Raw genomic sequence first — 9,196 nt, 5'->3', positions numbered from 1 at the left:
GAAGCAGCTTGCCTCCCATGCTCTGTCGTTCTTCAGTCTCCTGCTAGAGATCAGATATTATAGATCTGTCTTGGGGAAAGTTCCAGACAGAGCCCCCCCCCCCCCCCCACCATCATGTCCTAACAAGCCAGTGTAGACCATCCCCACACTTTTTTCCGTAGCCCACCTGTGCACACACAAGACTTATTTCTGGTTCACATAATTGGGAGAGAGAAGCTGTGCACCTTCAAGGCTGATCCAACCTTTAGCCGGCCCAGTTCCAGAGACCAGACATGATTTTATCTCCTTCTAATGTTATTATGACATCCTGTCTAAATTTTATTGTCATTAAGTGATCACTCTAAGTTTGAAATGGAATGTAGACAGAATAGAAATTCTTAAGACATTGTTTTGTAACAGTCCATTTACCTAAATGTAAATTGTTACCATTTCTGTCCACTTTGAGGTAGGGCAATTACAATACTTTTTTTTTTTTAATTATTGCTATGGAAAACAACAAAACTAACTTGATGTGTTCACTAGAATCAACCAGAAACACAAGACTTTTTGCCTCCCTAAGGAAGTACCAATATTTTCTTCTGGCTTCATGGCTTCTTCCTAAGTGATGAGGCAAGGGCTGGAATGGAGTCACAGCAGAGTGCATTGTAATTACAGACCTCAGGGCAGGGTTTCACAGATGGGCAGTTTGCAAGTGAAGGGTTTTTCTTTCTTTTTTTTTTATCAGAAAATTGATTCCATTTTATTTAATTTCTACATGAAATATAGCATTTTGATGCTACTGCTCAACAAGACTCTTCTATTGTATCGATTCAGAAAAGGGCAGGAGTTTTTGCCTTGTGAACTGCTTTAGTCATTTTTCATCTCCAGCTTTGTGGAGTAGTGATTTGATTACACAGCTGCTCCAATGGAAGATCAATAGGACTAAAAGTTTTACGAGAATGTTCAGAGATTCACCTAAAAGGAAATTTAATTTTCTTTAGCTCCTACATTGTATAAGGATGGGGTTTCAACTGTTGGCATTTCTCAAGTCCACAGGACCAAGAGCAGCAGCTGAGTTTGGAATTGTATACAAGCAGTTTGTAACACATGCAGAGATGTAAAGCTAACAGTCGTGTCTGCATACTGGGGACGGAAATTACTTGCACTAGAGAACAATGGGGCTGGAGGGGTTGCTCTGTGGCTAAGAGTATGCACTGCTCTTGCAGAGGACCTGAATTTGGTTCCCATCACCTATGCAGGAGGCTCACCACTGCATGTGACTCCGATGGCCTGTAAGAGCATCTACACATGCATTGTAGACACTAACACAGATATACACACATAAGTAAAAATAAAATAAATGTTTCAAAAGAAAGATCTATCTATCTAAATAAATTTTCATTTTAACCTCTGTCTAAAGGCATTTTTTTTTTTTTATTCTTCATGATTTAAGAGGCAATTGAAGCCGGGCGTGGTGGCGCACACCTTTAATCCCAGCACTCGGGAGGCAGAGGCAGGCAGATTTCTGAGTTCAAGGCCAGCCTGGTCTACAAAGTGAGTTCCAGGACAGCCAGAGCTATACATACAGAGAAACCCTGTCTCGAAAAAACAAAAAAACAAAAACAAAAAAAAAAGAGGCAATTGAAGGGAAACGTAGATTTTAATTTTTCTTCTGCCTAGCATGCTACACAGACCCTTAGGGACGCGAGTTTTCTTTTAGGCAGCACAATCTTACGCTTATTAACGGCAAAATATACCCTGAAAATAAGAAACCTATAATTATGCATGTCTTCTCGGGGTGGGACCTGATGATGGCAGTTAGACTGGCGAATCACTACTGTGGGCAGTAACAAATTCCTTCATACTTTCTCACAGATGCATAGATGATTCTTGACTTACAATGGCTTTACTTATCCTTAAGCCTACGGTAACTCAAAAGTGCATTTTACACACACTGGGCAACCCAGCCTAGCATCACAGTCAGAGACAAGGGATACGTTTCCCCTCCTGGTGGCACGGCTGATCTGCAGCGTTGCTTGGCTCTGATGTCCTGCATCACAAGACCTCCTTTCACGAGACCTGGAGGAAAAACAGAAATTCAAGGAGTTAAAAAACTAAAAGCCGCTGCTGGGCAGTGGTGGCGCACACCTGTAATCCCAGCACTTGGGAGGCAGAGGCAGGCGGATTTCTGAGTTCGAGGCCAGCCTGGTCTACAGGTGAGTTCCAGGACAGCCAGGACTGTATAGAGAAACCCTGTCTCGAAAAACAAAACAAAACCAAAAAGTTAAAAGCCAGCAAGATGGCCTTATCAGTGGATAAAAGCATTTGCTGCGTAAACCTGGCTACCTCATGGAGTCACATAAAAGGGAAAGGTGAGAACTGCCTCTTGAGACCACTCCTCCAAGTCCACAGGGGCACCGCCCACCCACACTCACACATGCGCACCATATGCCTACCCTACGACACATTTAAGGCTTTTGTCTTAAAATTGCCTTTGTCTTAAAATTGGAAAAGTATAAGTCAAACTATTGTTAGTTGGGAGAGCTCACTTCGTCTTTAATAGAAAGGGTCTGTCTTAGGGTTTTATTGCTGTGGAGACACCATGACCACAGCAACTGTTATAAAGGAAGCATTTAATTAGGGTTGGCTTGCAGTTCAGAGGTTCAGTCCATTATCTTCATGGCAGGAAGCATGGCAGCGGGCAGGCAGACATAGTGTTGGAGAGGTAGCTGGGAGTTGTATGTCATGTCTACAGGAAACAGGAAGGAACAGTGAGTTTGAGCTTCGGAAACCTCAAAGCCCACACCTCCTCCAACAAGGCCACACCCATCCCAACAAGGCCACACCTCCTCCACAAGGCCACACCCACTCCAATAAAGACACATATACTCCAACAAGGCCCTACCTCCTAACAGTGCCCCATCCTGAGTCTATGGGGTTTATTTTCATTCAGACCACCACAGTTCTTTGTCTGCCGTATCCTCAGATGCAGGGGTGCCCCATGCTTTGAGCACATTGAGAGCAGGCTCTTGGCAAGACCTAAATGAATGTAAGCCCTGCCAGAAAGGGCATTAAGCAAGGTCTAAGAAGAAGGAAATGATCGATTATTCAAATCTTTTGTCTTCAAGGAGGAACAAAGAGCAGATGCTGGGGAACCCTACACTTTAAGTGACTCCCCATTCTCCAGCTTTGCTGCGACTGAAGTTTCTCTGGGTCTATGCAGTGTCACATAATTACTAGAAATTATCCTGTCTGGAAGACCTTTTTTTTTTTTTTTTTTCAAAAATGAATGTCATTACATTTGCGCATGCTTAATTCCCCTTTCATGCACTTATCTGAAAGGTAATCTATAGAATCTTATTCAATTACCGGAAAGTGTAGAGGGCTGCTTTATAAATCATTGTAAAATAGACACATTGAAAAAGACAGTATTTGAGTAGAAGGTTTTGTGGGTGGAATGGTGTCCCTATCGCTCCACTGGGGTTTTTCCCGACTACAGGAGGTGGCCTCTTCAGGTCCATATCCCTAATTCTGTGAGTCACAGCTAAGGTCACCCCCATTTATTTTTGGGTGCCTCCCTTATTCCAGGTTTCTGTCTTGTCTGGAGATGCCCGCCACCTTCTTACCTCCATCAGTTGCAGATTTCTATTCATTCTCATGGCCATCTGGCCAGCTCTCTTGTCCCTCTCCACATCTGATCCTGAAAACCCCATTCCTTGCCCCACCCCCTTTCCAGACCAATGCCCTCCCTCCACCTGCCTCTTATGTCTATTTTATTCCTACTTCTAAGTGAGATTCAACGGATAGGGGATAAGGCAGAGACCTCAGTTATTGGAATGGCCATCCAATAACTGGCCCCACTTGAGACCCATTCCATGGGTAAACACCAATCCCTGACACTCTTAATGATACTGTTATGCTTGCTGACAGGAGGCTGTCCTCTGAGAGGCTCTACCCAGCAGCTGACTCAGACAGATGCAGTCATCCACCTCCAAACAGTGGATGGAGCTTGGAAACTCTTATGGAAGAATAGGGGGAAGGATTGCAGGCTATGAAGGGGATAGGAACTCCACAGTAAGATCAACAGAGTCAACTAATCTGGACCCTTGGGGCTGAACCAGCAGCCAAAGAAAATACATAGGCTGGACCTAGGCCTCCCTGCACGTATATAGTAGATTGCATCTTAGTCTTTATATTGGCCCCAAACAACTGGAATAGGGGCTATCCCAAAAGCTGTTGCTTGTGTGTGGGATATGTTCTTGTAGCTGGGCTGCCTTGTCTGGCCTCAGTGGTAGAGGATACACCTAGCTTTGAAGAAACTTGATGTACTAGGGTTGGGGGGATACCCAGGGAACTCTTACCCTCTTGGATAAGAAGGAGATGGGGAGTGGGGGAAGGATTTTAGGAGGGGATGACTGGGAAGGGGGCAGTGAACAGGATGTAAATAAGTTTTAAAAAATGACAGTATTTACTGAGCAGTCACCAATATACCAGGAGATTAGTCTGTGAGATAAATACTATTATGTCAGTTTTAGTGATTTGAGAACTAAAGCAAAATAGCTGAAGTAGTATGTCCAAAGGAATATCCTTGGGGAGTGGGGGAGCTATGGCATGGAAGAAAAATGATTCTTTAGTATTTCTCTATTCTTCTGTCTTCGAAACAAAGCTTCAGATATGCAAATGTCTTGGTTTTATTTTATGCTCATATAGAAACTCAGGACAAGCTGACCATTTATCTTGTAGGCTACTCACCCCAGGGAGAAATTCGGTCCATTCCAGTCCTGGGATAGAACATCAAGGGTCCGTGTGTTGGTCTCTGAAAAGGCACAGCTGAAGAAGCTATAGCGTACTCAGACCAAACACGGGAAACAAGCCTCATGTGATTGTGTTGGTGGTGCTCCCATCAAGTTCTATGTGTCTCTACTGACAAGGAAGAAGAACCCCTGTGAGGCTGTGCTTGTAGCAAACTGCTTACCGTCCAAGCACAGGACCTGATTTATACCCCTCGAACCCACGTAAAAAAGTACTTTGTGGTGGCCCAGGCTTTTAATCTCCCTGCTGTGGAGGTAGATTTCATGGCCTCACTGGTGAGCTAACTTAGTCTAAATAGCAAGCTCCAGGCCAATGAGAGACCTTGTCCCCAAACAAAAGATGACATGGGTATGGGCCGTACCTGAGGAATGATAACACCCAAGGTTAGCTTCTGGCCTCTGACATACACAGACATGGATGTTTATGTATACCTGCATATGTGTGTGTGTGTGTGTGTGTGTGTGTGTGTGTGTCTTTGTAACTGCCACAATAGCCCAGAATCAAGGAAAGAAGGACTTCTACAATACTGAGCTTTTCATAGCAGAGTTAGGATGCCAGGACCTTCCTGTTTGAGATTTCATTGTTGGTTTTATTCAACTATTTATTTTATTATTTCACGTGTGTTAGTATTTTGACTGGATATACATATGCATGCACACCATTTTAATGCCTGTCACCCAGAGAAGCCAGAAGAGGATATTGGGTTCCCTAGAACTGGAGTTACAAATGGTTATGAGCCACTTGAGGGTGCTGGGAATCGAACCCTGGTCCTATAGAAAAGCAGCCCATGCTATTAACTGCAGAACCATTCCTCCAGTCTCTCATTTCTGGTTTTAAATAACAGAAAAGTAACCAGGCTAGCTTGAGTGCACAGGTGTGGCTGGAGGGTGCAGAGAGGCATTAGAAGACAGAGTGTTCACCTCGGGGTGTTAGTTGACCATTGTCCAGATGCACGAGTGCTATTTGGCTATTGCCTACTGAAGGACATTTTGGTTCCTTTCAAATTGTATAATAAAGCTACTATATTTTTGTGGTGAGATCTGGGCATGTGCACCTCTTTTGTTAGTTTTGTGTCTAATATGGACAGAACAGGTTAGGGAAGAATAGAGGATGCGCAGGTCAGGTTGGGCTTAGAAGTTACCTATGGCTTAAGTGGACACAGAGGAGTGGGGTGTGTCTCCTGGTCCAAGCCTGCGTGTGGGAGTAGAAATGGGTGGTGGGGAGGGTTTGTGGAAGGAGGACCAGGCAGACTCAGGAGAAGGATGTGAAAGGTCTTGCTAAGTGGAGAGGTTGGGTTTGCATGGGAGAGCATATGAGTCCTATAAATACTATAAATATTCATGGTGCAGGTTCTTGTGTAGACAAGTTTTTAACTCCAGTGGATAAATACTAATTAGATCATTACATCATATAGCAAGAATAGATTGAGCTTTGTATGAATCACACTCATTTCTATGTTAATCAGAAACTGAAATAGTTTAGGTACATTGGATTAAATAAAATATCTTATTAATCTCTGCAGTTACTATATATTCAGGTTTGGTCACTGAAAACTTAAAATACTATTTTAACAGTATATACAACAGAATTTGCTATTTTGTTAAAAGAATACTGTTTTAAAATGAAACTACTGGAGTTTATAAATAATTCTCATGGATTTAAGGTGTTAACCTTAAGCACTTAAAATACAATATCATGGTTTCCTTATCTGCTCAGGGGTTGTAATGTTAATATTCAACCTGAATGAGAATCATTTGTTACTGCATATATTGATCTTGGCAAGCGTCAGGTAATCACTGACTTACAAGTGAGATAACCAGTGGAATGACCAAAGAGTGAACTCATTCTTAGCACAGATTTGGACACCCAATATGTATTGATTGGTTTCTATTGTTACTTTGACACAAACTAGAGCCTCCTGGGAAGATGGACTCTCCACTGAGGAACTGCCTACACCAGATTGGCCTGATATGTATGTGAAGTATTTTCTTGATTGCTAATTGCGGTATGAGGGACTAAGCCACTGTGGGTGGAACCATCCCTATGCAGGTGGGCATATGCTATATAAGAAAAGTAGCTGGGAATGAACCACGGAGATGGGGGTATGCCAGTAAGCAGCATTCTTCCATAGTACCTGCCTTGATTTCCCTCGGTCATGGATTGTGATCTAGAAATGTAAGTCAAACAAACCTTTTCTTCCCCAAGTTACTTTTGGTCATTTATTGTTGCGGCCTGCCCGCAGTCCACAACACGAACGGTTCAACTGAGAATGGCAGTTCGCTGAAAAGAGAGGAATCTAGACGGGGCGGAAGAAACANTGGAGCCAAGACAACAAGTTCTGATCAAGGCTCAATTTTACTAATTCCAGACACTCAGTTATAAAGGAAGGGGGAGGGAACCCAATATCCCGCCAAGTAACTCAGGGTCCAGTAGCAGGATGAACACGTGTGTGCCTCCAGGCAGCAAAGGCAGGTTCCAGCAGTAGGTAGGCGTGACAGGACGAATGAGCCGGTAGCTCCACCCTTGAGCAAGCAGGTTCCAGGCTGGGGGAAGGGAGGCCACAATTTATTATAGCAACAGGAAGCAAACTAAAACAGGATATAACTAAGAACATCGAAGGACTGCTAGAACAGTTTATTGCTCCCTCCTCTTCCTCCACCCTCTTCAGTTGAGAATCAAACAAGTTGCTAGTTAATGTTTGGAGTTTCCTTCCTCTTGCTCACGCCTATCACTACAGAGAAAAACAAGGAGGGAACAGAAACAGATTATCGTTTTGCTATGCAACGAAAATCAATACATTTATGATTTGGGGTTGATTTATGCATTGTGGTGTTGATGAGGTTGAGGATGCCCAAGAAGCAGAGGCTACTGAGTATGTTCTTGGGAAGGGCTTGGGAATGAGTTCTAACTTTCTGTTAGTCTAATGATACAGAGACTTGTTCCTGAACATGATCTCACCATTGCCATAGTGTGCTGCAGCTTAAGAGGCCTCTTAGCACTCCTGAGCTACTGCAGGCGCCATGCCATTAAGTCTCAGACACCAAATAAGCACCTTTCTTCAGAAGTTCCCATGTCTTGGGTATTCTGTTGTAGTCATTAAAAACTAACATACCATTGACAAAAGAAGGACCGTGACACCTGTGTGGCTACTGAATGGCCTTGAGGCATCCTTTCTCGGCACTCTTGAAGAAGCAGAAACTAAACCAAGTCAAACTTAGAAGCACCAAATTCTTATTTTAAAAAGACTGCTATCAGTGGTGGTCTGAAACCCCAAACAAACCCCTGAATATAGAGCTTACCCATCACTTTTATTTGGGCAAAATAAAAAAAAAAAAACCATTCTACTACTCATAAAATTGTTGTACAGATTGAGTAAAGGGGCCAGAGAGGTGGCTCAGAGATTAAGAGCACTTGCTACTCCTGCAAAAGACATAGTTCCCAGCACCCACATAGAGTGGTTCAAAACCACCATAACTGTGTTTCCAGGGACTCAGACACAGTCTTCTGGTCTCCACAGAAACCTGCACACATGCGGTGTACATACAGATAATTGGGCATGCACACATATACATAAATATTTTAAAACAATCAAATGAAATATTATATCTATGATGTTAGGGGCTTATGAATATTAATGAGTAACATTATGAGGGAGTTACCTCATCAGTGTTATAGATTTGATTCACCATGTCAAGAAGAGAGTAACTGTGAGCCATGTCAAGATTAGAATTATTAAAATATAATCAAATTTGGAGGAAGCAATTCTAAGAAGACATTAATGTGGGTAGCTGTGCTAATTTAAAATGTGAAACACTTCAGGATTTGAGAACCATGAATAATTTGGAACTCTTTAATACTTCTTACATATCCGTGTAATGATGATGCCTGAAAATACATTTTCAAGAGGCAGAATTTAAAGTTTATGTAAATCCAAAGAGCTGTGATATGGAGAAAGAAAATTAATTATTTGCTTGTGGATAAAATGTGATAATCATTATAGAATGGGTGAATGAATAGCAAATTAATTATAAGGCAATGGAAAGAAAATAAATCAATATTGGAACCTATTAGGAAAAGAATCGACTAGCTGTGTAGGCAGAGTGGCTATTCAGCTTGTAAAAAGCCCCCATCCCTGACAGATACTGGTTCCCTCAGAGAACTAATTGGTTCAGAAATGGACACATGATTAGATAGGTCAATAAGGTTTAAGGCATTGGAGCTAAGCACTACAGAGACATGAGGCCTGAGGCAGATTGAGAGCAGAATCCTAGAGATGAGACCTGTGGATTTATTATTGAGGGCCTTAACGTCGCCTTGGTTCTTACATCAACAATATTCACCTAATGTCTGTGACACTACGCCATGGCAATGCCTCTCCACACTCTTCACCCACTCCTCTTGGGTT

Source organism: Mus caroli, chromosome 11, assembly GCF_900094665.2.
Source record: "Mus caroli chromosome 11, CAROLI_EIJ_v1.1, whole genome shotgun sequence".
NCBI classification, from domain to species: Eukaryota; Metazoa; Chordata; class Mammalia; order Rodentia; family Muridae; genus Mus; species Mus caroli.
This window is presented reverse-complemented; position numbering follows the sequence as displayed.